We start from the raw sequence: 27,073 nt of genomic DNA, 5'->3' as shown, positions 1-27,073 counted from the left end.
ACAAAATAGAAGGGAATTGCAGCATTGTTTGGCCATGATAAGGGCTGTTTTAAATAGCTGCAGGCTGCACATTTTATATGAGAGTATATTTGTTTAAATGAGTGGAACATTCAATGGATTTTTAGTCATCACTTGCTGCACTAAACATGCATAGCTGATGCCGACACGACGAGGTCAATCATACTAATTAAACTAGATGGAGCTGTGGCTTGACTATGCTATGTGTTGTGTAATGAGGGTGCTAATGATGCTTTAAAAGTGTTTATCGAAATGCTCGCCACACAGTGCTTACTTCACTCTTTTATTGCGTAGCTTCGTGACTAACTTCAATATCTTTAAATGACAACATTTGTCATCGTGATTGCAAAGATGGGAGTCAATCCACTGCTTTCTTTGAGTGTGCAAAGTGAAACACAAACACAGGACTGTAGAGAAGAGGAAATTGCTTTCTTCTTCAAAACAAAAATGAAGAATAGGCATTTTAAGCTTTAAGGCCGTTCCACAACAGTGTTTTATTTTAGTAATTTGCATGTCAATATATTTTTTCAAACTGTTGTTTTTGTCATGAGTACTTTCACACAGAACATGAATACTACATAGCGGAAAAGGAATGTCATTTTTCCATAACAAGGTACATTTTTCTGAGCTTTCACATCGTGATTAAAACATCAACCAATCACGTTGTGCGGAACGGGTTGAGTTGTGCATATATTTATGAAACAACAACACAGGTTATTATTCCTTTCAACCTTGACAAAGGCAGTTCAAACTAGATCCACTCTTTCCGTTCATACCTTTCACAATAAAAGCCCAAAACATCTAATATTTGCAGGCGTGTATTTTGCAAATTTTGTGTCGTTTATTTGTCACGCCATTTAACGCCACGTCGTTAACGTGAAACGCTTGCGCTTAGGTTAAGGCAACAAAACTACTTAGGTAGGGTTAGGAAAAACATCATGGTATGGCTTGAAATAATTACGTAAAATACGTACGTAAACAACTCAACATGTACGAAAAACATGTCACATCACTAGCGATGTGTTTACAAACACCAACTGACAGCTGTAACATATTATACCTTTAAACAACATATACATTGCTATTTTAAAGAAGGGCGAGTTTAGCTCAGTTCTGTTTCTTGGGCTGTATAGTAAGTCCAGGTAGAATATGTGTCACCCTTTTGCAGTAATATTTTAGAGTACACCAGGAGTTCACCAACAGTCCAAACTTGCTAACAGAAATGAGGAAAACAGCAGCTTCAACCTGAGCTAAACCTCAGGCATTTTTTTGACATCAAATCACAACGAGTCTTGTGTATTAAAATCGGCTCATGGTTCCATTTTCCTCACTTTCATGATGCAATGTATGCAAAACCTTTTACACATCATTTCCATACACACCTCTTCTAGTGCATTTTCTGTATGAAAATGAGCTTTTCATGCCATGTGCAAAAGTTCAGTCTACATGATGTGCTAGTAAGTGTTGTGTTTTGACAGCCTGTCCCTGTACACACTCCAAAAGCTAAAAACTTTTTCTTTTTTTTTAGCAATTACAGAACCATGTTGCAGGTGGTTTAAGTGTTGCCACAACCAGTGAAAGTGTGGATTTGACAGCTTCAATAACATGAATCCCTAAAAGAAATGAAATAAAAAAGAGATATTTTGTGCTTGTGGAAGGCCCATGTGGTATGTGGTAAAATGAGAAAGTGGTTGTGGTATTGCAGTTATCAGACACACATGCAATAGATTACTGTTAAAGCTGGATGCTGCCAACTTGACGACACAACATAATAAAAAAATATCTATCAAATGACAAATATTGGTTAAAAATAATAGAAATCAAACTTTATTTTTGACTCATAATCTTACACTTCTTTGTCCTGTAGAACAAAACGTGCAAACAGAGACTTATGATTTTGTTCTTGATGTTGTTTTTTTTACTTTTTTAAGGTGTACTCAGGAATATTGTTGATATTTGAACTGAAATTGCAAAATATAAGGAAAAAAATGGACAGTTTATTTCTCAATTTCAGAAAAAACAAATCACCTATGACACTGGTTTGAGTTGGATGATGCTTCAATCATCTCAGCAATGGTATAAATTAATCACAATCATATTAAAGTGAGTCCATGGTTATTTGAGGTACAATGAAAACCCCTAGAAATTAAATGAAGCCATCAAACAAATGAAGGGATTTCAGTAAATTGGCACGTAAGTCATATTTTACTGATTACAGACACTCAGTCTACTTGTTGTCAAGACTCCTGTGGGCTCTGAGCGTCTCTCTGGATCTGGTTATTGTTCAAGGGAATCAGTAGCAACACCTGCCAAATGATGCCGATGCACTCTGTGGAGATCTGTGTCATAAACAATCTCTGGTAATAAACATTTTAATACTGTACTTAAATGGCATCCCTGGGTTGCAGGCAATGCTTATAACTGTGCCCTAAAGGATCCTGAGGAGTCTGTATTCAGTGCTTCTCAAAAGACACTTACCTGCCCGAGGTTCTGGGCCACAACTTAGACTGATTAAGTCCCACCTGCAGCAAGTACAAATCATACACTGCTGAGGCAGAGGAGTCAACATCATATACAGTAGAGGCATAATCAAACCATTTTAATAAAATTCAACATTTAACCTTTTGTCACCTTTGTGCTTCAGTTTCCTGTCTGAACCCTAAAACTAATCTAACGAAGGAAAGAGCCCAACAAATAAACCATGCAATGTGTCTTTGAACCTGTATTAAATAACTTTTTGGCCACTTGGAGTTTGTGGAAAAAGATGTAAACACAACACATTAACGGTTTATGAAGTTGTTTTGGCTAACGCATTGGCAAACAGTTGCCTATTGACACATCTAGTAGATATAGAGCAACTTAGCATTCATTAGGAGTTGTGTTTCTGTCCACCTGATGAATACATGTCCAATATTCACCCTTCTTTTAGCTCTGTTTTGGTCTCCATCAACCACTTACGTAATGTATAACCTATCGCTCTTTAGCTGCCTTATGCTCCACCTGCTAGAGGCTAACTTTGTCAGTTTGTTGCTGTGCAGGTAGCATACATTCTGTCTATCACATAGATTGTAGCTATATAAGAAGTAGATATATTCACCGTGACATCACCCATTGGTTGGTGGACTACGGTTTTGAAGCCTTCATTACCAGAATTTTGGCCGTCACCATCTTGGTATTTGGCTCGCTGTCTTGGATTTTTGCAACCAGAATTGACACGAGAGGGCGGAGCTAAGTACAACCGAATGCTGAATAAGTCATTTTTAGGCAACCAAAATGTTAATATTAACTTTCATGAATTGAAAATACACTGTTTAAGGGTTAAAGTAGTAAGACGAATACATGGATAACTCCCAGACCGGACAACGCCCTGGTAGCGACTTGTCAATCACAAGGTAGCCACGCCCTAAAGCATCCCCTGCTTTATGGCCTATTTGACTCTAAATGGGACCATAATTTACTAAATAAACATCATGCTGTATTGAAGAAGACTTGAAACTAGCGATTGACACCATAAACTCATGTTTACAATGTTTACTGAGGTAATAAATCAAGTGAGAAGTAGGCTCATTTTCTCATAGACTTCCATACAATCAGTCTTCTTTTTGCAACCGGAGGAGTTGCCCCCTGCTGGCTGTTAGAGTGAATGCAGGTTTAAGGCACTTCTGCAGTGGTTTCACTTTTCACAGCTTTTTTTTTTTCTAACATAACTGTTTGCTGACGCTATGAATGAGGTTGATGAGAGCTGTGAGAGTCAACCAAAACAGTTCAATGACCTGAGAGAAGCTAACATGCTTCGTAAAGCTGAGGGCAACTGCGAAGTTGGGTGGTAATTCTAATGTGAGTTCATCAGTACAAGCAACCCCCATCACATTATATATCGTAACTTGATCTTTTCTTAATGTAAAAATATTGATTCATGCAACTTTAAAAAACTAATGGAGTATTGATGCAAACAGGATACTATCCATCAATAACTAAAAATAATTGTAGAATTGATATACTTGAATGATAGTTATTGCTGCAGGGATTATATAGCATTGTATACAGGATGTTTCAGAATGTGCATGGATTAAGTGATTGTGAGTGACACAGCAGCAGTGGGCCCCACAGCCAGCAACCCTCCGACCACCAAGGACTCCATCAAGAAACATTTGTGACTGACATCATGAGCGATGAGCAACATTTCGCCAAACCGGGTCAAGGTCATTGATGTTCAGGTTTCGTGCGTACTGAACACGAGGTCTGACACGTGTGCCCGAAGGCCATGCAGTTCTTGAAGCTGTGGCTGTTTTTTCTCCTTTTCACTGCTGGATGATACATCGCAGCAGGGTTTGAGTGCTGTTGCTTTTACATTTGTTGTTGTTGAACATCTGGCATCTTTCCCGGAAAAAAAAACCTTGCAGTGCACAGGAAGTGAAGTTTCCAACGGGGAGGAACAGTGTTTTTGTGACAAATAGTAGTTTGCACAACATGTCTTCATACATAAATGACAAAAAAGGTAATTTCTCAATGTCTTCCATATAACACATATGACAAGAAATCTGTTTTTCAAAAGACCTAACAATGTGTGGTACTCTTTATGTGTTCTTTCTTATAAAAGACAAGCTAAAACACATTTCCACCTCATGCTGAAAGACTGCATAAAGAATGGACAGTGTGAATTCAGGGTAAATGTCTTTGATCCTCTTTCTATGGTCCTTTATCCTCTGCCATCTGAAAGAGGGCCAGAGATGACTTTTGCTTTTCACAACTGAAATATAAAGCTGAATTATACAGCCACTCTTGATAGAAAGTGTCAAGAGATGATCTGGAAAAAACGTATAGCTTTTACAGGACAAAACCATGTGGGTGTATCGAGTTCATACAGCGATGAAACAGGCTGTGTTGTTAGACGTACTATAAGTTAGAGACAGTGGATAAGAAATAGCTGCCTATATATCACAAATCCCATTTTGCAGATGACAGTGGCAATTGCTTTTTCTGCTTTTATCAAGTGGTTCAGGCTTACTTAGATGTGCAGAACTCAAAACTGTGAAAATTGTCAGCAAAAGCAAAATCCCACCCCACAGCAAATAAGGCGTTTCCCATTTCCCCAGTGTCAGCTGCATAAAAACACTGAACAGCCCTGACGAATCTTTCTCCTCTTCATTTTTTTTTACTATTTCCCCAAATCGACTGTCAACAGATCCTCGAGAATTTCAATTTTGTGACATTTGTGGGCGAGCAATTCAAAGCCGAGACTCTGTCGAGAAACAGCATTGATATCCGCAGAGATACTGAGAAAATGCAATGCATTTCCCCACATCAGAAAACTCACAATTGGAAGTTTCAGAGAGGAGGCAGTGGCCTCAGACACAGCTCAAAGACATGGTTACTGGACTGTTCAATACTAAACGAAGACTTTTTCTCTGGAGACCACTGAAGCCTTCCTGGAGCGCAGCGCTGCAGACTTCTCCTCTGTGGCAGCCTTCAAGGTGCTGAAGATAAGAAAAATGAAAAATGACAACTGTGGGGAGGCTGAGCGCTCTTGTTCTGAAAAAGTAGACACGCTCTCTCCAAAGCATTGTTTATTTAGACTCTTTGTCCTCAGGAATAGCGTCTTTTATACTCCTGATGATACCTTGCAGAGGTATTCACAGTGAATTGATGTCCTATTTATATATTAAAGAAGTCTTGCTATTTCAAATTTTAAATGAAATGAATAAAATGTCTCACAAAAATATGAACGGAAATGTAAAGGACACTATCACATTAGCTGTGTCGCTTCATCCAATTTTAGATATCTTTGCTTTGCTGAGGTATGAACTGTTCTGCAAAAGCACGCAGGCAGAGTTGAGCAGGTCATGCCTTCGCTATAGTAGGAAAAGTATTTGGATAATTAGCCATGTGCTTCTGTTTGTTGTAAGGAGACAGTGTATTTTTGAAGCAATGGGCCTCAGAACAATGGGTGTTTGTTTTTCGGGATAATGATTCTGAGACAAAATGGGGCTTTTGGTCCAATGGGACATTTGTCAGACTATTGAGCTTTCGAAATAATGGGCCTTCGGAACAATGGGCAGTCCCCGTAGAGGATCAGGTAGAAGGTTGAGTCCACACAGCATGACACTGGAGAACATTGTTTACGTCCAACCCTTTACAAACAGCAGCATATATTCAATGCCGTTCAGTTCATAGCTTGGTTAGGGCTCAGCTAGGTTTCCTTTAATGATGAAGGTTATCTATTCATAACCTTAAGCACAGCCACAGCCTTAAAGTAGAGATGACATTTTTTTTTAACCCTTTGAGATCACATCCTCCATCATATTGTGCACCTATTAAACAATATATGAAAAAAATCTATTTCATATTTTGATATCAAAAGCCAATTAACTTTTCTTCCAGTAAAGCAAAATATGATGTGTGTTTACGTAATTATTACATCACAACATCAATCAATCTGCAACTTTTAAAGACAAAGGAGGTGTGTTTGGAGCTCAGTGGGCTACCTCTGGGTCTGAAAACTGAAGCCAATGCTGAAGTGCCTTAAACTTGCATTTTTTCTAACAGCCAGCAGGGGGCGACTCCTCTGGTTGCGAAAAAGAAGTCTGATTGTATAGAAGTCTATGAGAAAATGAGCCTACATCTCACTTGATTTATTACCTCAGTAAACATTGTAAACATGAGTTTATGGTCTCAATCGCTAGTTTCAAGTCTTCTTCAATACAGCATGAAGTTCATTCAGTAAATTATGGTTCCATTTAGAGTCAAATAGACCATAAAGCAGGGGATGCTTTAGGGCGGGGCTACCTTGTGATTGACAGGTTGCTACCATGGTGTTGTCCGGTCTGGGAGTTGTCTGTGTTTTAGTCTTACAACTGTAACCCTTTCACAGTGTGTTTTCAGTTCATGAAAGTTAATCGCCTGAAAATGTCTTATTCAGCGTTTGTTTTTACTTAGCTCCACCCTCTTGTGTCACTTCTGGTTGCAAAAAAACAACATAACGACGGCCAAAAACCAAGATGGTGACGGCCAAAAAGGACGAACTCGAGGCTTCAAAATGACATTCCACAAACCAATGGCTGACGTCACAGTGACTATGTCCATTTCTGATATAAAGTCTATGGTGGAGCCACAGTCCTTTTTAGCTCCATAATCGTGCTACATTCTAAGCCCGCAAACTTTTTAGCGGTCCAATCAAATGCGAAGGATTTCATTTAAATCCCTCTCGTAACTGTACTCTGCTGAAATACTGGGGAATACTCAAGATAAAGACGCCCTAACTTCTGCTTCACTGGGACTTAAACACAGTTTTAGTTGTTTAGACCTTCCCAGACCTTAACCTTAATGTTATGACATGAGCTTTTTCACCTTATCAAAGTGATTTAGTGTATCTTTGTCCTACTGATGGGGCACTAGATCAGCAAAATTGCCCATAATCGTACCCTTTTGCTCATGACAATAGACTGATTTTGTCCTTCAGATATGATGACTTGTTGAAAAGGAAAGAACAGCCACCAACTCATGGTCACCAGGAGACGGACTTTACATTGTCAGGAAGTAAGCAGCCCACGCCGCTCATGTACACTATGCATCATTCCTTTTCAAGCTCTGGTTATAAGATAATAACCTTCCACCACGTGTCTGAATTCAATGCGTGTCCAAAGTTAGTCAACTTTCTATTATGTCCAACTTGCACAACACGTCATGACTTCTGGAGTTCAGTTATATTTTTATATTTCCATTCTCCAGTGGCCTTCTAATTAACCTCGTTTCATTCAACCTGCAGGCAGTGATTATCTGGTGAATACACCCGTTTAATGGGCATTTTTATAAAAGTATTGTTTTGATTTATGCCTCATCTTGAGGCAGTGATGCAATTACGTTTATAATTATGTGTTATTTTCGCAGACATATTCAACATGTGATTAGAGTTGATGAATTGTGTTTGGTATGTTAAACACAATACAATCCACTCTAAAGGTACGGAGAGACTGAAATGAAAGTTTGAGAACTAAAAGGATAAAACTTTTTTCCATCACACGGGTTCTGCTGAGTTTGTGTAGCACAATGTTCGGGGGCATCTCACCCATTGAGCCGAAGCCTGAGCTGGAATCACAGCTCTCCATTTTGAAATTGGCTTCACAGAGAGTTTGGTGCTCCCTGCGTTGGCGACTAGCGTTGTTGGGAATGGACAGCATCTGTGCTACCAGCTGAGTTGACTTAAGCCTCCTGGCAAGTGTTTCATTTGGAGAGCGGCTGTGGCGGAGAGAACACAACATTTCCCCGCATTTCCGTGTTTGTTTTTATATTACATGGTTTGTTTCAGTCAAACTCCTGTCTGTCTGTTTGTCTCTTTTGGGCGAGACGTACAATGGTAGAGGTCTTCAGAGAAGTGTTGCTTAGCAACAATGGCTGCGGTCAAGGCAAATTCATTTATAAAGTGTGTTTGTCGAAGTTTGTCGGACTGCTTTCAAGAACAAACATGAGTGCAAGGGACACTCACTATTAGAGGACAATTATGTTGGCATCCACCTCTCTGTTATTTTCTGAGCTGTAAAGTATTGCAGCACCACCCATATGGTGTGGCAATGATAAAAAATACTAGAAAGTTTTGCACACCCAAGTCTGTCAAATTGCTCCTTTAATTCAGCAACTATTCGATTATGAGCGTCAATCAGCCCAACCAACAAATATATATAGTGGCTACTTCTGGTGACTTCAGAACGGCTTAATGACAATTTCACAGGACCCCAAACATTAAATCACAAACGTCCATCAACCAAAATTAAGTATAAAAAGCGGCGAACGCCACGTAGGGAGGAGGTCAGGGTGGACAGGTGGGTCAAAAAACAAAGGACTTTCACCCAGGAGACCGGTGTTTGTGTCCCGTGCGAAACCAGAAGTAAAAGTTAATTTATTTGTCACGTAACTTCCAGAGTTATTTTAACCCAAACCGCGATCTTTTCCTAAACCTAACTAAGTAGTTTGTTGCCTAAGTTTAACCAAGTCGATCTATTCCTAAACATAACTAAGTCATTTTTGTCACGTAACTTGCATACTTAAGTTACACCACTTCCGGTGATATTGAAACCCAAACTGTGATCTTTTCCCAAAGCCTAACTAAGTAGTTTTATTTTGAAAAGACTGGGGTGGAAATTGATACATGCTTCACGTGTTACTGGACATTTGTAGGAGAATGTCCAAAAAATATGTTGTGTAAAGTCGTGCTGAGCCTCGGGGGGAAAAAAAGGGAAATTTGTGTCCAGTACACAAATCAAATAGCTTAAATTTTGTGACTATTTCACGAACTGCCATGTTGCACATAATGTGAAACATATAGGCAATCTTAAACCAACATGGACAAAAAAAAAAAGAACAGACATGTGTGTGTGGTTCACTGCAATGAAAATATCAAGGTATGAGGGAAGTATAATGTTCAGGTTGTTACAGAAGAGGAGACAGGTCAAATTCCTCGTATAAATTAACTGCAGACATGACATTAAAAGTGAAAATCTATTAAGCTTCACACTGAAAAGCCATAGTAGTCTCTTTTGAATGCCAGCGGAATGTTTGCCTTCTCTAAAATGACGAACAACAGAAGACACATCCAAATATCTGTTCTGAGAATCTTATACTTAATGGGCTGTGATGGCGCGTTGTTGTGGTGAAAGGTTAAAAACACTCAGCCTTGAAGCTGAATGAAATACATTTTAGTCCCCTGTGCTGAGCTTTAAAGGAATACTTCACCTTTTAAAATTACCATTTGTATATCAATTACCCATCGCGTGTTACCTTGAATTCTTGAAGAAAGCTTTATTTTTCAGCACGCCTCCACGGTGAACTTCAAGAATTCAAGGTAACGCGGTGAGTAAATTGCTATACCAATGGTGCTTTTAAGGGAGAAATATTCCTTTAAAGACAGAGAGCTGAATTAAAGGACATTTGGTGTAATAATTAGGAGGATCTATTGGCAGAACTTAAATATAATGTTAATCAGTATGTTTTCTTTAGTGTATAATCACCTGATAATAAGAATAATTAGTTTCCGTTATCTTATAATAAGGCATTTATATCTTCACTGAGTCATGTTTCTACGGTAGCCCATAATGGACAAACCAAACACTGTTAACATTTCCTGCTTGGACCGCAGTCGATAACGTTACTTGCTTCCGTCACCGGCGCTGCTCTCTCTCTCTCACTTCACCACTCACATTCGCGTTTTCGTGTCGGCCACCGTAGCTCTCCAATACGCTTGGCACACGGGAGAGGCTTCAGTTGGTTGTAATCTCCTCACCTCACCACTAGATACCGCCAGATCCTACACACCGGACCTTTAACAACACGTTCTCATCCCACCTCGTCACATACTGACGCTTTTCAGTCACAGTAAATATGTGGTTAATGTTGTGATTTAAACAAAAACACTTGTTTAGGAGCAACGTGGCGAGCTCCGTGGAGAGGACCAACTCCCTATGTAGATATAAATGGCTCATTCTAAGGTAACGGTAACACAACAATTCTGATTTTCGGGTGATTAAACACTAAAGAAAACAGACTTATTCATATTTTATTCCATTTCTGCCAATAGATCCCCCTAAATGTTACACACTGGTCCTTTAAAGGAGCAAGTTGATATATTAGGGTGTGCAAACCCTGTATTTTTGGACTGAGGTTTCACGCACCCCATCCCTCTTTTATTTGTCTTTGTTTGAACAGAATGTTTTTTTTTTCATTTACCTTGAGTTTAATGATAAAACAAAATAAAACTTGTCCAAGCTATTAATTCAAATAAAGGAAGTATGAAATAAAAGTCATCAAAACGCCAGAAACAGCTCAAATATGTTGAGTCTAGTCCAATGTTGGGCAGAAATCTTAATTGACTCCTCATTACTTGTTTATTTGCTTGAAACGTACAACATTACATAATATGAACCCCTCCATGTTGATCTAACGCAGGAAACAGCTGTGCACGAGAGCCATATTTCAGGGATGAGGCAGAAAACCAACTGTGTCCTCCAGCGTACAGTATGAACTAATACGCCATCCTTATTGTGCGTTCTCTACAGTTTCATCAACTCATGAAGGAGATGAATGATGTGAGAGGAAGCCCTGTGGAAAGCTCGGCTGTGTGAAGCGGCAGCAGCTCCGGCTCTGTTTACTGTGCTTTGTAGTCACCAGGCCCGCAGCCATTTGTCACAGTATTGGCGCATCGGCATACAGTAGAGCACACGGCCCGAGCTGCTCTCTCATTCATCAAATCGAAAGCTGATGAAAGACTTTTGACTTAAATGAGACAAAACCGAATAGAGCCGTCGCGGTGTCCCAGTGTGAGCATCCTTTGTCATTTAAATGCCTAAATTCAAATGACCCACATTGCCGTCCCGGCTCTCTGCATGCAGAGAAAAAAAATACACAAAGACACAAAAATTATCATTTAAATGAGACGTAGTTATGTTATTTGTAGCAATGTCATTATCTTCAAATATGCCAGGCATAAAATTGCAATATGATTATATTCCCTCAAATTATAATTTAAATAAATTAGCATGACACTGATATGAGCGCGCTTCAGTTTTAGTCGAGGCTGAGTTTGAGTGAGTTGTTTGACAAAATGTGTTACATGAAGAACAAAACCAGCACGAACAATACTACTACTACAGCGACTACTGGCATTACAATAAGCACACATGTACATGTGTTGGAGAACTCTAAGCCAGATATCATTTCTAAAGTAGTTTCTTCACAGACAGTAGACCTAATAGACAATAATGCAATGCAGCTACAAGACTAGATAATGTATTTTGTTTACTTGAGTACGAGTACTTATAAGTCATTCTGTGAAATATAAGAAATCACGGTTTACATTCAAAAAGCTTCATTAACGTGACTAATACTGAACTCAATACAGGCAGCTTCTGAGGCCTGAAGCCATTTAGAAAATGAACCCTCTTGTTTTTTTTTCAAGCAAATTAAATAAAAACAAACATGAGTCTATATTAGCTATTTAAGAAATAAACAAGGCAGTAATGTTGGTCTAATTAACAAAAGGCTAATGTGTGCTCCACAGTGTTTACCTTATTATTATTGTGTTAAGTTTCTCTCTACATTGATTCAATTTAAAGCTTCACAAATCAGTTTTTTGTGTTTTTGTTGTTGTTATTTTTGGCAGCTTGCAGGTAAAACTCTACACCAAGCTAAAAAGTGCACACCTTTGAAATGTTTTTTTGTTTTTTTACATTGATTCGTAAAGTTTATATTGCAAACTTGTTAGCAAAGCTCTGGTTGTGTTTTGGTCTCCATCAACTTTGAGGAAAATATTTGGCCTTGATCTTTCTAGATGCTCCACTGTGTTCATTCACTTTGTCAGTCTTCCTGTTAGTGCTGGACAGCTAGCGTTATCAGAGATTTCTTGTTGAAAACAGCTGCTGCTGTTGTAAACAAGGTTGATGAGAAAGTCTTAAAACCAAAACAATGACTTAAAAGACCCTAAAACACTGTAGAGCTGAGAGGAACTTCAGATTTTCTGTTGGTTCATATACTTTATATATCGTATATATATATATATACTGTTTGTTAGCTTTAAAAATCACAAAGTGGTAAAAGGAAAAAGAAGCAAACTGTCACATTAGCAGCACCAGTACCTGCACTCATCATCTGTAGACTTGTCTATAGCCTGATTTCACAGAAATACGTGACATGACCTGTTAACAGTGCATTACACGTATTTTGGTGACTGCCCATTGTTCCGACAGCCCATTATTCCAAAGGCCCATTGCTCCAAAAATATACACTTTCCGTGCAACAGCAACGTGCAAATGTGACTTGACGTTGTGAACACGGGACACAAACGATCAGTTGATTGCAAAGTGAAAGTGAAACGTAACGCACGGGACACAAACACTCTCCTGGATGAAAGCCTTTTGTTTGTTGGACTCATCCACCTCCACTCCTGCCTGCCCGGTGTGTCTCTTTCGCTCTTTATAATTCGTCATAATGCGTTATTGTAGTTAATGGAAAGCCTGGTGTGTCTCCTACCGCTGCTAAAGGATGCCTTGTGCAGTGGTATCGAACGCCAACGGCTGTCTCAAAGCGTCGGTATCTGACGCCCCTGGGAATGAGAACGGGCTGTTTACCTACAATAAAAGTGTATTTGGAGTTATATCTTTCAATCAAGACCGTGCTATTGCTATGTTCTGTAAATTCTCGTGGGTAAACAAAGAGGTGCTGCATACAGTCATGTAGGTGTCAATGAAAGTTTAAATCCAGATTGGATAGCCTCCTCTGTACTAAATTCAAGGTAACAACGGCCTCCTCCAAGCCGATGCCTCGTGGTTTCAGAGTGTGTTCAAGGTGGGCATTATCTTAATGTCTCTGTCTCCTGGTGACACGCTGAACAATAGGTCTTTATATACAAAACTACAGTCTGATCCCACAGGGTGTATAATCAAGAACAATTTAAATTGTGTTCTGGGATTATTCAAACCTCTTACATCCGGCTGCTCACCGGGGTAAGCGTGGGAACATTAAATTGCAGAGTGCACAAGAACAATTCTATGAAAATAGGAAAGAACAACTTACTGTACATGTACATTTTTGCCCTATCACACCCACCCTATTAGCCTAAATCACGAGGGAGGACTGCAAAGCTTCTGTAGGACAGGACAGAACATAAAGGGACTGAACAGGATACCTTAATAATCCCAAAAGGGGGTTTGGTGTAGTACACCAGCTAGGGTGCAGTACATAAGGACAAGGGGCCAATGAATGATAAACAATGCACATAAAAGCAATAAAAAATTAAAAGGCTAATAAAAGAGCATAAAACGGGCCCAGGGGGGGCATGTAAGTGACTGTAATTATCCTATTTAAGTACAATGTTATATGTGAAGAGTCACCCTATTTGTCCTTGTGAAATGCATGAAATGCATAGAAGCTTTTCCACCTGCAAGAAGTGCAAAATTTAAGTTTTGAACACAAAACTGGATCCAAAACAGAAGCAAATGTCGATGACGTGGGAGACACTGCTCAGATCTGCCATGAATTTACACCTGGTACAGGCCTTGGAATTATTGCTCTACAGCATTGTGATTCTCATCATTATATTTTGGGGACCTTCGTGGCTTGGTAGCAGATAATGGGCAGAATTCCTGCAAGTCTCATTGAGGATTTTCTAACTCAGACTTTGTACCTTATATTCCTCATTTTCAACTTCTGTAATGTCAACCAGGTGAAGGTGGGACAGCGAGAAAGTCTGGCACTGGGCACATACAATATGTAGCAAAGAAAATCTGAGCATATTTATTATACTTGGACATCCTACCACTGAGATGAAAGACATCCTGGACATACATCAACAAGACCCTTTCTCATCTTTCATGGTATATTATATGTGTTATATGACTTTGTACACTATGTTAAAAAAGTTATAATCTTTCAAACCCTGTTTTTGATATTATTTATGGTCGACAATTGTTCAGCAATAGCCATTCAATGTATTTGCATTTGTAATTTTGTCTCCACATAGTCCTTTTTTTCAGTTTTTATATAGTAGCCTGACTGTTTCTGTAGAAACTGCACGCTACGGGACAAGATTTTGGTATCGGAAGTGTTTTGGTTTCAGTTTCTAGTCCGTTTCTAGTTCAAGTAGTATTGTCCAATCACGTACAAGCCGGCTTTAGCTGAATGCAGGTAAACAGTCTGTTTGGAGAGCAACAGAGGCGGAACGCATTGGCCGAAATGCAATCTCTGGCTATCATATTTAGCTTTTTATTAGCTAAAATATTAACTGTTATCTGAGTGTGAACTGGCTAATTATGAAACAATCCGGTCGTAGATGTCGTCTCTCAACTCCATTCTCGCGTCTCAAGTCGCTAATCGGACTGTAAACAATGGTCAGTGCACCGAGGAGGAAGTCTTCGCCCGGTTTTTCATTTTCCGGATAGCTACACCGGAACCACCGAAATATTGTCCGTTGCCCCCAGTGGCTAAATAGTCGTCAGACCGATAGCCGAAGGGTTCCGAGATTGCTGCTACTGCAGCCATACATTTCCTAATGCTGCTTCTTCATTAGTAAAGCGTTTAACTGGGAAATACGAGGTGGCTTTTATCATGACGCATGCATTAAAAAAGTATGTATTTGTCACAGAGATAAGCAATCTTAAGCATTACAACTTCAGTATTGAAGTTGTATTGCTGTACAGTTTATCCATCCTGCTTCTGAAGAGATGGAACTTTAATTTATTTTATTCTAAGACAATATTCTTTTTAATATCACTCCTGTGTTGGAAAGTCTAGTCCAATAAACCGTCTGTATCTATCTGGTGGAGTAACACCCAAAAACCTCACACTCAACTTTCACTAACTGGCAAAGTAAAAAGTAATTTACTTGGATGGCAGGTAAGTGTCTAAATTCAGAGGGAGAATGCCATGTGTTTGCCCAGCAGGTACACGCCGCATTGCAGAGAGAGAGAGCGATTTTGTGGATATATTGTGTTTGTGTTGCCGTCATGTTGCTGCGACTGCGTTGGCATCATCTCTGTAGATGTTGGTAAGCCTTTAATACGATTTAGCATCTTAATTATGACCTTTTGTTTTAAATTATTGCATTATGCTCTGGTGTAAACCTGAGGATAAAGAAAACACAAATTCCCTCAAGTAAAAATTCTTTATCTCATAGCAAACATGGTATTAGTCATTGCTTACGGTGTTTGCTCCTTTGTCAATTCAAAAGCCATCTGGGTAAACACAGTTCCCGCCGCCCATCTGTTTGCTCAAATTTATTTTTTGTTAATTTCAAAGACAACCACGGTGCTTATAACTTGACAGGTGGGAAAGGTATGAAGTTGGCAGAGTGCCACAGCATCACAGCCTGCAGGCCGGTTTCTCCTACAGTATGTTAATGTAGACGGAAGCCATTGGACACTAATGATAATCAATACGATCGATGTCAGAGGTAACTAAGAAGTTTTAAAATATGTGAAATTAGAGCCAAGCCCATGAAGTTTGACAAAATATTCTCAACTCACAGTCCACTTACTGTTTTCCTCAGGTTTAAACACAATCATGTGACATCACGTGTGATGTTTCAGCCCTTCAGAGCTGGACACATAACATTGGTCTCTATACGCAGGCGGCTGTGAGGGGAGTGGTCAGGGACCATCTACAAAGTGCAACGCCAGCTCGTTGGACGGCTCGTTTTGATTAAAATGAGGTTGTAGCTCGTTGTCTACCTTACTACGGTTAGAAAAGGACGTTGTTTGTGTTTTAACAATGTTTTGGTTATGAGTTATTGATCCAGGAAGTTTGAATCTGTCAATATCTTTTCAACTTTACCAAAGTACATCATCTAGGGGGGCTCCGTACATCAGCAATGCGTGGACTGTCAGGAATGATTGGAAGAAGTGCTCTAGGAAGTAACTCATTCCCTCGAGTTACTAAACCTCGAGGGAACGAGTTACTAACTTCAGGGCACGAATTGATCAAAATTTTCTCGTAGGGGTTTAGGGGGGCTACGTAAAGTAGTTTTGTTGCATCTTGGTTTTTGTTTTGTTTCAATGTTGTAGTCGTTTTAAGCCAAACCATGATGTTTTTTTAGGAAACTTAACACAGTAGTTTTGTTTAAAACTGTGACCGTAATCTGGGAGTAAATACGTTTCCCTCAAAATGTATTTTGGTTATACAGTTTAGTTTAGTTGAATGGGAACATCATTTTGTGTGAGACAGGGTTGATCTGTACTGAGGTGGTGGCTCAGGAGAGGGACATGCACATTTTTTATGGACAGTGATGAGGATGTGATGAGGATGAATTTATGGGGTGTTTGTGAAATTGTGTTAAAGGTAAATAACTGTGTGAGTGATATGCGTAAAACACCTATGATGTGGTTATTTTAGCTGAAGGTCACAATCCCCCTGAGTTGATTGGAGGTTATTCAGATCACCTGTTGAGCTGAGTGCATGCGGCATGAGGCTCCTGATTAAGAACTGAGAGCAGCTTGGTGCAATCTACCTCTCGGCCAATCAGGGTGTGATCACACCCATTCTTTAGGGTTTAAGAGAGGTGGGGAACTACACACTCAGGGTATTCTGATCCTTCCTTGATGTAATACAAACCACATTTCAACAGATATTGTCAGCCACAAACTCTGGTCTTTAGGCCCTTTTGAGACTTTGTTGCTGTCTTGACTTATCTGATTGAATTCTGAGCATTCCTGCAGGCTTTGTTGTTATGTTGTTTATTGGTTTATTTTGAAACCCCCTTTATACACATTTCCTTATTATCAAAGAGGCATATTATTAGAATTGAAGAGGCCTTTTTTCATTGTGAAGGCACTTGTGAGATTTGTTTCTCCAAGTAAATGTTTGTGTGTTATGCGGTTGGAAACTGGTTCTCAGGCTTCTTTCTGATCAGCTGAAATCTGAGGAATCCGTACCGCCACACAATTCCCTTGAAAACACGAAAACAAACAATGTGCTCGACCATCTGTTGCACTTTCACACTTCCACTACCCTGTCTTCAGGAACAAGCCTATTGGTTTCTATACTGAAAATGTAAATATATCAATTCACAAATATTCATTAAAAACAAATTCCACACTTTTTTGTTCTTTTCTTGTGCGTGTGTGGGGCCTATGAGTGAGGGGGCGTGTGCATGTGTCGGGCCTACGAGTGAGGGGGCGTGTGCATGTGTCGGGCCTACGAGTGAGGGGGCGTGTGCGTGTGTCGGGCCTATGAGTGAGGGGCTTGTGAGTGAGGGGGCGTGGGCTTGTGAGTAAGGGGGCGTGTGCGTGTTGGGCCTACGAGTGAGGGGGCGTGTGCATGTGTCGGGCCTACGAGTGAGGGGGCGTGTGCGTGTGTCGGGCCTATGAGTGAGGGGCTTGTGAGTGAGGGGGCGTGGGCTTGTGAGTAAGGGGGCGTGTGTCGGGCCTACGAGTGAGGGGCGTGTGTGGGGCCTACGAGTGAGGGGGCGTGTGTGTGTGTCGGGCCTACGAGTGAGGGGGCGTGTGCTTGTGTCGGGCCTACGAGTGAGGGTGCGTGTGTCGGGCTTACGAGTGAGGGGGCGTGTGCATCAAGGGCTTGTGAGTGAGGGGGCGTGGGCTTGTGAGTAAGGGGGCGTGTGCGTGTCGGGCCTACGAGTGAGGGGGCGTGTGCGTGTGTCGGGCCTATGAGTGAGGGGCTTGTGAGTGAGGGGGCGTGGGCTTGTGAGTAAGGGGGCGTGTGTCGGGCCTACGAGTGAGGGGCGTGTGTGGGGCCTACGAGTGAGGGGGCGTGTGTGTGTGTCGGGCCTACGAGTGAGGGGGCGTGTGCTTGTGTCGGGCCTACGAGTGAGGGTGCGTGTGTCGGGCTTACGAGTGAGGGGGCGTGTGCATCAAGGGCTTGTGAGTGAGGGGGCGTGGGCTTGTGAGTAAGGGGGCGTGTGCGTGTCGGGCCTACGAGTGAGGGGGCGTGTGCGTGTGTCGGGCCTATGAGTGAGGGGCTTGTGAGTGAGGGGGCGTGGGCTTGTGAGTAAGGGGGCGTGTGTCGGGCCTACGAGTGAGGGGCGTGTGTGGGGCCTACGAGTGAGGGGGCGTGTGTGTGTGTCGGGCCTACGAGTGAGGGGGCGTGTGCTTGTGTCGGGCCTACGAGTGAGGGGGCGTGTGTCGGGCTTACGAGTGAGGGGGCGTGTGCATCAAGGGCTTGTGAGTGAGGGGTGTGTGCATGTGTCGGGCCTATGAGTGAGGGGGCGTGGGCTTGTGAGTAAGGGGGCGTGTGTCGGGCCTACGAGTGAGGGGCGTGTGTGGGGCCTACGAGTGAGGGGGCGTGTGTGTGTGTCGGGCCTACGAGTGAGGGGGCGTGTGCTTGTGTCGGGCCTACGAGTGAGGGTGCGTGTGTCGGGCTTACGAGTGAGGGGGCGTGTGCATCAAGGGCTTGTGAGTGAGGGGGCGTGGGCTTGTGAGTAAGGGGGCGTGTGCGTGTCGGGCCTACGAGTGAGGGGGCGTGTGCGTGTGTCGGGCCTATGAGTGAGGGGCTTGTGAGTGAGGGGGCATGGGCTTGTGAGTAAGGGGGCGTGTGTTGGGCCTACGAGTGAGGGGCGTGTGTGGGGCCTACGAGTGAGGGGGCGTGTGTGTGTGTCGGGCCTACGAGTGAGGGGGCGTGTGCTTGTGTCGGGCCTACGAGTGAGGGGGCGTGTGTCGGGCTTACGAGTGAGGGGGCGTGTGCATCAAGGGCTTGTGAGTGAGGGGTGTGTGCATGTGTCGGGCCTATGAGTGAGGGGGCGTGTGCTTGTGAGTGAGGGGGTGTGCATCGGAACTATGAGTGAAGGGCGTGTGCTTTTAAGAGAGGGGGCGTGTAGGCTGTGTGCGTCAAGGTGAGTGATGCGGTGTGTGTGGGGCATGTGCATGAAGGGTGTATCCGTCAAGGATGGGGGCGTGTACTTGAGTAGTGTGTGCATGGGGGCGTCTGAGTGAGGTGGTGTGCGTGAGGGGGCGTGCGAGTTAGTGGACGGGGGGGGGGGGGGGTGCACGTGCGTGAAGGGGTGTGTGTGTGTGTGCACCCTACTTACTAGTTAATCGCCGCCACGCTTCACTGCGCTCATACGGCAGTTACCGCTGATAACACCGGACACTAAGAAGAGTCATTCAAACAGATTAGTTCGTTAATTTTCACCCATCACATCTTGAATTTTTTACAATATGCTGGGAGGGTTCTAGCAGAACTTGAGGGTGTAGTTACTGTTTTAAATGACTTGGAACGGGATCAGGGCCAAAAAACTTGATGTGATCATCCCTAATACAGTATGCTCAGATGGTGACTGTCATGGACTGTTATAGTCTCCACATTACATTTGCACATTCACTTAATGTGAGAGTTAATAAAGGAGGTGATGGGGGGTGGTGTTCATTTTGTCAATCCATCATCCTTCAAACTATTGACTGACTCAGCCTTGTAAAGACTGCAGTGCTCGGGCAAAGGCTCGGTAATGATGAGCACCGGTCAAGAAGCCAGCCGAACATGAAGGCCTCCCTTTGAAAACAGACTTAGATAAAAAGCATTTTTATTGGGGCGTAATGAAATACTCCTTTTTTTTTTCTCCATGGCAATAAACTGCTCTTTGCTGGCTCAGCAAACATGAGATGATAAAAGGATGGCTGATGCACATTTGATTGTGAAATCTCCGCTATAAAAGAGAGGATAAAGTGATTCTAAATCAACCATAAAATTGCAGATGGTAATCCAGTGCACGCCAGTAAATATGTTAAATGACTATCATCATTATCGCCTCTCCCTGCCTGACCCACAGTATACATCATTACCTCATCAATGAGATGGAACTTCATCTTTCTTGGAGGAAAGTGTTTTATTTGATTTTCACAACAAAGTGTGATATTTTGTCTTTTGTTTGTTACAAATACAAGTCATATTTATAATATTCCCAATATGGTTGGACTAAGAAGTAATATATTATTGCTCTGATGAAGTCATATTTCCTCTGTAGACGGTGAACTTTCAGCTTTACTTATTAACCTTTTACATTTGCTAGAACATTCTCAAGACACAAAAATAAACACAAAGCCTCAAATTGATTTATAGACCGAGATCAAGTTAAGATATGTGAGCTCTGCAGAAGCCAAACGGTAGCAGCAGGATTCCGGTCAGTTAGACAATGAAATCAGATAATCTGCTCAGATAAGCGTCACCTGTTAGCTTCTTTCATCTCCTCTCATGCAGAGAAGATCAATGTCAACAAGGTCATCGTTCCTGAAAATAATCTTTCCGATGGCACCGCTGGTGGATTATGTTATTAAGTTTGTGGCTGTCTGCTGTGGAGCAAAGTCCGACTTGCTGTGGACACAACACAGTATCACTCCCACATGCATTCTGGGTGATCCGCTCGTAGGAGGGGGATGATACAGAAATGCCTCAAATCCATTTGCGAGCCAACACGTGGGGTCAATACGTTTGGCCACAGAACAAAATATAGTAATGCAATTGATCTCCAGGCCACGTACAGAAAAATCCTGCAATGGAAATGAATATTCACAGAAAGAGCATGCAGATTCATTAAACAGCAGCCTGCTCAAATAGAATGAGTGAATGAATGTATGGTCTGGAGGTCTTCTTGAACCCATGGTTTCTATTTAAAAGGTCTGTTTACCATATTTTAAAGAAGACATCTTATTCCCTAAAGGGAAACTTTTCAACCTATTTTCTGATGTTTTTGTGTCTAAGTGATTAATGGGGACAATGATTTTTATTTTTATTAGGTTATTAGGTTTATTAGGCAATATCCTTCAGTGCAATTCCTCACAGTCAGTGTACGTCCAATGTAGACTCCTCCTCGACTGAAAGTTGGTTAGACACAATAACAGACAGAACGGATCAGGCGGCAGCGCTGGGTCTGACCTGTGTAAAGGTTGCAACAGAAAGTTTGATGATCCGGTGGGCAGTCAGGACAGTCCCTCGGGATCAGACCCCCGGCACTGGGGTTTGCGCTGGCTGAATTTGGGTTGCTACAGCTCTGCTAACCGAAGGTCTGTCTCCTGGAGCTGGCCCCCTCGACCGGGGCAGAAGAGGACGAAACAAAAATACGATTCTTATCAAACCCATAAAAACTAAACTAACCTATGAAATGTACATGGACCCAGTAAACACTATATAGGCCGATGGCAAACGATTAGAAGCTACCAGTGTTATTTTGACTGTCTCTCAAAGTTTCAGTAGTTTTGTTGAATTTTGCGTATTCTTGCCATGCTGTAGTCTACTCCATCACTACTGTTGTAGCTGTAAAATGGTGAATAAATTTGTTAAGTAAGTAAGATAATTTAGGTTTGTTGTTTTGAGCATCACAACCCTTGCGAAATGACTCGTTTCTCTATCACAATTTAATCAACTCGGTCTAGAAGAGCCACACAACTCAATAATTGTATCCCCATTCAAGTTAGCAAAGGGCTAAAACCAGACGTTAGTCGGCTCGGCCAGCAGACGTCTCTGGTACGCATGCACTGCCCCGAAAACATGCGCTCTGGTAAACATTCTGAAAAAGTAGCGTGCATTAGTGAGATGGCCAGTGTTTTATATACTGTAACTGTACATATGTATCAACCCTCGACTGGGCGTGGTTTCAGTGACTTCAGCGCCTGCAGCGGACACGCCCCCAACGTCAAAGAATACTGCTTATTTTTTAAAAACCTAATTTTATAGACTTGGCTGTGTGGTTAATATTTTTTTTCTGTGGTGTGACAAACTCAGAATACTTATTTTTGCTTCACCCAGACATTAATAATAATAATAATCTTACATATAAACAGTTGTGGGAACAAACAGAACATCAGTCCAGACATTTCTCCTTCCTTCCTAATTAGTAAGATTTCCTCATCTGAAGCATTACAGACTCTTTTAGAGATTGGAGAGCAAAGTGAAAGAGGATCAACTTTAAAGCCTCTGAACACCCACACTGGTGTTTTCAGTTAATCTGGCTGATTAGACCTCTGCTCAGGACTGTGTGAGCGTGTTTAGACTAACTGAGTGACGTCTTCCTGAGTCTCCTTTTAGCTTTGTTTAACCTGTAAGGGCGAGACCAATTACACCTTCATCGTTCTTATTGGTAGATGAACATTTTTAACCTAATATATTCACATCAAAGCTCCGGCCACTTTCGACCTGAGCAGAGGTCTAATCCGCCAGAATAACTGAAAACACATGTACGAGTGTTCAGAGGCTTTAACCTACTTTTTGTACATTTTTGTCCAGTGTGAAACCAAGTCAGTGTCTTATTTTACCTTAGTTTTGATACGTAACCTTTGTACTGATGTAACAAGTCTGACATGCCGACTCTGACACGTCCAAAACTGACGCTACTCAGGAGAGCAAAAGACAGAGCCTCAGGGCGGGTGTCTCCCTCCACCAATGAATCGAGAGCATGTCATTTGTACGCACTAATGACAAAATTTGAAAAAACTAATTATAAATTTGAGAGAATAAATCATTACATTTTGCACCCAAGTTAGTTGCTGCTGCTACTGGAAACAAAGTTAAAGAGAGGTTGTGGGCTGAAAACATAGACTGTATATAAGAAGTGGATGTAGTCACAGTGACATCACCCATTGGTTTGTGGACTGCTGTTTTGGTAAATGGACTTGGACTTATATAGCGCTTTTCTAGTCTTCTGACCACTCAAAGCGCTTTACACTACATGTCAGCATTCACCCATTCACACACACATTCATACACTGATGGCAGAGGCTGCTAAGATGCCAACTTTGCCCATCAGGATCTAATCTAAATACTCATTCACACACCGATGGCTATGCCTTCGGGAGCAATTTGGGGTTAAGTGTCTTGCTCAAGGACACATCGATATGTGACCTGGAGCAGCCGGGGATCAAATCGACCTTCCGATTGGTGGACAACCTGCTCTACCCTCTGAGCCACAGCCGCTCAAGTTCGACATTTTGGCCATCACCATCTTGGTTTTTGCAACCAGAATAATCAGACACGAGAGGGTGGAGCTGAGTACGACCGAATGCTGAATAAGACATTTTTAAGCGACCAAAAAGTTTATAATTAACTTTCATGAAGTGAAAACACACTGTGAAAGGGTTAAGTTTAGTTCTAAGATGAAATCACGGACAACTCCCAGACCGGACAACGCCGTGGTAGCGACCTGTCAATCAAAAGGTAGCCCCGCCCTAAAGCATCCCTTGCTTTATGGTCTATCTGACTCTAAATGGGACCATAATTTACTAAATGAACATCATGCTGTATTGAAGAAGACTTGAAACTAGCGATTGAGACCATAAACTCATGTTTACAATGTTTACTGAGGTAATAAATCAAGTCAGAAGCAAGTTCATTTTCTCATAGACTTCTATACAATCAGTCTTCTTTTTGCAACCAGAGGAGTCGCCCCCTGCTGGCTGTTAGAAAGAATGCAAGTTTAAGGCTCTTCAGCAATGGCTTCACTTTTAAGACCCAGAGGTTGTCCACTGGATGGAAAACAAAACAATAAGCTAAAATAGGCTAAAATCCTCCGTGGAGGTGTAGAATTGGGTGGGAATTCTCAAGATAAGAGACATAAAGACATATGATGCTGACATTGAATTTTATATTAAAACCAGAGATTCCTCATTACATAATATGAAGACGTCCTAGATGTCACATTGGACATTTTATGCACATCTCCCCACAGTTCAGCAGGACATATTTGGTATCTGTATAACACCTTGGCATCTTGTCTGGAATTTTAAATAAAAGTTATGCGAGTTTGAACAATGCTTACTTGCCAAACATACATTTGTAATGATGGACGCTCCATCGGCTCTGGCAGAATGGAAGAAGATATTGGAGGAGGAGATGCTCTGCATGACAAACGTTTGGTGAGGGAGAGAGAAATTGGATTTTAATGTGTATGCCGGAGATGAACTATAAAGCCAGAGCGGCATGTTAATGTCAGGTGGAAAGGGTGCCACCGCCTGAGGACATTTTACTCTCTTTACTCTCTCTGAAACAGAGAGTAAGAGACAGAAAGCGAGTTTTGACACCCAAAAATATCTCCCTGAATTAAATTTGTAGGCTGGATCCTCCCTCCGTTCTCTGCAGATTTATTACGGTCATTCCGCGCTATGTGTCAGCAAATGTAAAAAGCTTGTTTATTATTTCTTTGCTCACTATTCTATCCACTCTTTATTCCTCCTGAAGGTCAGAAGCAACAGAGCCTAAATTGCTATGACTGTGGTGCATCGAGGCTGATCCCCTCAAAGTAGGAGGGTATTTCAAAGTGCCGTGTTAGGGGCTCGCCTCAGAGCTTATCCCGCAAGTAACTGGCGTGAAAATGTGGACCGAATCTTTGAAAGACCTGTTCCTGCCTCTGTGGGGCCACAGCCTCCCGCCCCCGGTGAGGCGGCGCGTGCAGGTGGTTGGCGGCACGGGCGAACTCTCAGCAGATAACACAAGCCCTCACCCGATTGGATCAGAGCGGAGGAGCATTCTCGTCAGCACTGCAGCAGCTGGGAGCCAGAGGCTCAGGGCACGGCGAGGCTCAGGCCACTCAAGCCAGAGAGTCATTAGTCTTACCCGGAGCTAAGACCGGGGCCCAGGGGAAACGGCTCGCCTCATACCAAGCAGCGCCTGATTGATTACACCACAGAAGTTTTTGCAGGATAACATACATTACTAAAATTAAGAAGACCATTCTATAACCCATATTCATCTAATGGGGACAAAATTGGATGCATAGTAGGAACGCTGACAGGGAAACTGCAGCAGCTGACCACAGACGCTGGATTGATTTCTTGTTCAAGGCCTGTTTTGCACATTAGCTCTTTATATTTGAACACCATTATTCAGGCCGGTCTCATAAACTGTTCGCAGCTATACCTAATAACGTACTGTAATTTTATATATCCCACAAAATCAATTTGTGTGTAATTCACGTAATCGTGAACCTAGAAATATAAAGAGCAGTACGTTGTGTAGTGAGGAGGTCGGGGTGGACGGGTGGGTCAAAAAATAACAGACTTTCGCCCAGGAGACCGGCATTCGTATCCCGTGTGAAACCAGAAGTCAACGTTGATTTGTCACGTAATTTATGCACTTAAGTTACACCACTTCCGGAGTTATTTTAACCCAAACTAAGTAGTTTGTTGCCAAAACCTAACCAAGTAAATCTTTTCCCAAACCTAACTAAGTAGTTTTGTTGCCTGAATCTAACTAAGTAGTTGTGTTGCGTAAGCCTGACCAAGTCAATCTTTTCCTAAACCTAACTAAGTAGTTTTGTTGCCTAATCCTAACCAAATCGATTTTTTTCCTAAACCTAACTAAGTAGTTGTGTTGCCTAAACTTGAGGAAGTAGTTTCCTGTGTAGAGAGAAGTATATTTTGAAAAGACTGTATGCATGTAGCGAGCGGACATTGACACATGTTGCTGGACATTCGTAGGAAAACATACATAAAAGGAGGAATACATTTTTTCATAAGATATCATAAGACCCCTTGCATGAGAATACGCTCTATTATTTCACCCTGCTTTACTGTATGTGCAAATTTGATACATCATTTTGAGTGTTGGCAAAGAGTGATTTCCTCCTCTTCTTGCCCAGCTCGGTCATTAGGCCATACATTTTCCCAGTATCCCTTGCTGCACTGCAATAAAACTTTATTTGAAGTAGAGTTGCTAACGTATGCATCAAGACCCCACATATTCTAATATGGCAATCTGCATTACACTTCCCCAGATGGCCTGTAAATTAAAGAGCTAATGTCCTGGTAATCTTATGACAACAGATACAATATATTAACATATGTATTGCCATACACTTACATTGAGGAGTCTATTTGTCCTTTGCAGAGGACGTTGTATCCAGGGTAATAATTGTCAAACCAACAACAGTGAACCAGGATTTGCAAGAAGCATTAAAGGAAATTTGTTCAGTGCCCTCAACAGCACTTCAATAAATAATACAAGCAGCTCTGAAATTGCATTGTTATTGAATACAAGCCGCAGGCAATTCCTGGATTACTCTTTTGTTTCCCTGTGTATCAGTTCCCATTACACAGAGATGGGGAGTATTTACTGTGGAGGAACTTTATGGGATTTAATCATCGTTTGAACTTTTGACTTTTTCTAATTATCCACTAATGTACCTATTACATGTAATAAGTGCTGTGGCAGTGTTTTTTATGATTTCATGTGGATCTACCACGTTTCAGGGGGTATTAGTCTTTTAAGTAGAGACCATGCTGATAATTAAAACCGCAATTAATGGTTTTACTGCCCACTTGGGGGCAGTGGAAACATGTTAGGAACACAGCGTTGACATATCATCAACTTTGTTGCTAACTGTGTCTGTCTGATGTTTGCTGCTGTACGGAGGGATTTTAGAGCTTTTTCTCTGACAACAGCTGCCTGCTGCTGCAGAACACCACGCTATGAGAATGGTGAGAGTGAACCAGAACAGTAAAGTTGTGGGCCAGACAGTAAACAATGAGCTGAAACTCACTATAAAGCTCCGTAAAGCAGAGCGAAGCTGCAGATTCAGCTGATATTCTCTATAGGCTCATCAATATGAGCGACCACTTTCACATCGTCATTTGATTTTGTTATT

At 41.8% G+C, this 27,073-nt stretch overlaps 1 long non-coding RNA gene across 1 annotated transcript; it reads left to right on the top strand.

Moving 5' to 3' along the window:
• Positions 1-3,745: 3,745 nt before the first annotated feature.
• Positions 3,746-27,019, top strand: LOC119496591. The gene is made up of 3 exons (XR_005208750.1): positions 3,746-3,781; positions 5,096-5,097; positions 26,947-27,019. It is a non-coding gene; the product is annotated as an uncharacterized LOC119496591 (long non-coding RNA).
• The last annotated feature ends 54 nt before the right edge of the window (positions 27,020-27,073 follow it).

Source organism: Sebastes umbrosus, chromosome 1 (assembly GCF_015220745.1).
Source record: "Sebastes umbrosus isolate fSebUmb1 chromosome 1, fSebUmb1.pri, whole genome shotgun sequence".
Classification (NCBI taxonomy): Eukaryota; Metazoa; Chordata; class Actinopteri; order Perciformes; family Sebastidae; genus Sebastes; species Sebastes umbrosus.
This window is presented reverse-complemented; position numbering and strand designations above follow the sequence as displayed.